Source organism: Anolis sagrei, chromosome 3 (assembly GCF_037176765.1).
Source record: "Anolis sagrei isolate rAnoSag1 chromosome 3, rAnoSag1.mat, whole genome shotgun sequence".
Classification (NCBI taxonomy): Eukaryota; Metazoa; Chordata; class Lepidosauria; order Squamata; family Dactyloidae; genus Anolis; species Anolis sagrei.
The window spans coordinates 97,740,932-97,741,969 of record NC_090023.1 but is presented as its reverse complement, the minus strand read 5'-3'; positions in this window follow the sequence as shown (position 1 = coordinate 97,741,969).

Genomic DNA, 1,038 nt, shown 5'->3' with positions numbered 1-1,038 from the left:
CTGTCACAATGACAGGAGTTATAGTCCAACAACTTCAGGGGATCCAAGGTTTCTGTAGAAGTGAATCAATAAAGACAATGTCTATTCTCTCTGGTCTAAACTGGGCTAATAACTCTTTCACATGTTGCACCAGCATCATGCATTTAAAGCTCCAACAAAGAGGGTTGGAGGAAAAGAAGGAAACATGGGCATGTTTCCTTCTCCTGAGCATCAAAGCATTACATTAGTGCTTACCAGATGTTTCATATATTCTTGGTTTTATACTTAAAATATTTTAGTATAATGCCCAGTGCATTTCTTTTTGCATTGGATATAGTAGAGCAGGCACACAACATCTGTGTTTGAAAATATATCAAAGGTTTTCAATGCACCTGTATGAGTTAGGGACATAAAGAAAGAAAACATTCTTCAAGGTACAGTAGCTAGTAGTCCTGAAGTAACCTGTGGCCTTCTGATTGGTTTTCCAATCAACAAAATAATGCTTTGACAAGGAAGCGCCATGACTGCAATTCAGCATGGGATGTCTACTTGAATGGACTTACATCTGTGGGAAACAGAGCTAAGCAGTTTCATAACATCCATATTCTTCAGCTTCCATTTTGAGCCACTGTGACATTACGTTATACTTTGTACGGGAGCCAGCAAAGCAGCTGTTGTATTTTGGGACCAACGCATCAGGGAACTACTTCACTTTGGAACTTGCACTCCTGATACCCATCTGGACAACAGCAAGGTTCATTCATAGAGTCCAATGTGCACTGGAGAACAGAGGCGGCCCTAGGTAATTTTCAACGGTAAGCAAACAGTATTTTGGCGCCCCCCCCCCCCACCAAACCAAGCACTGATATATATTTTCTGTTCGTCTTGGGAGTTCTGTGTGCCATATTTGATTCAATTCCATCATTGGTGGAGTTCAGAATGCTCTTTGATTGTAGGTGAACTATATATCCCAGTAACTACAACTCACATATGTCAAGGTCTATTTTCCCCCCATGAGCGCCTCAAGAGCGCCCCTGGGCAAAATCAACTATACTGCAA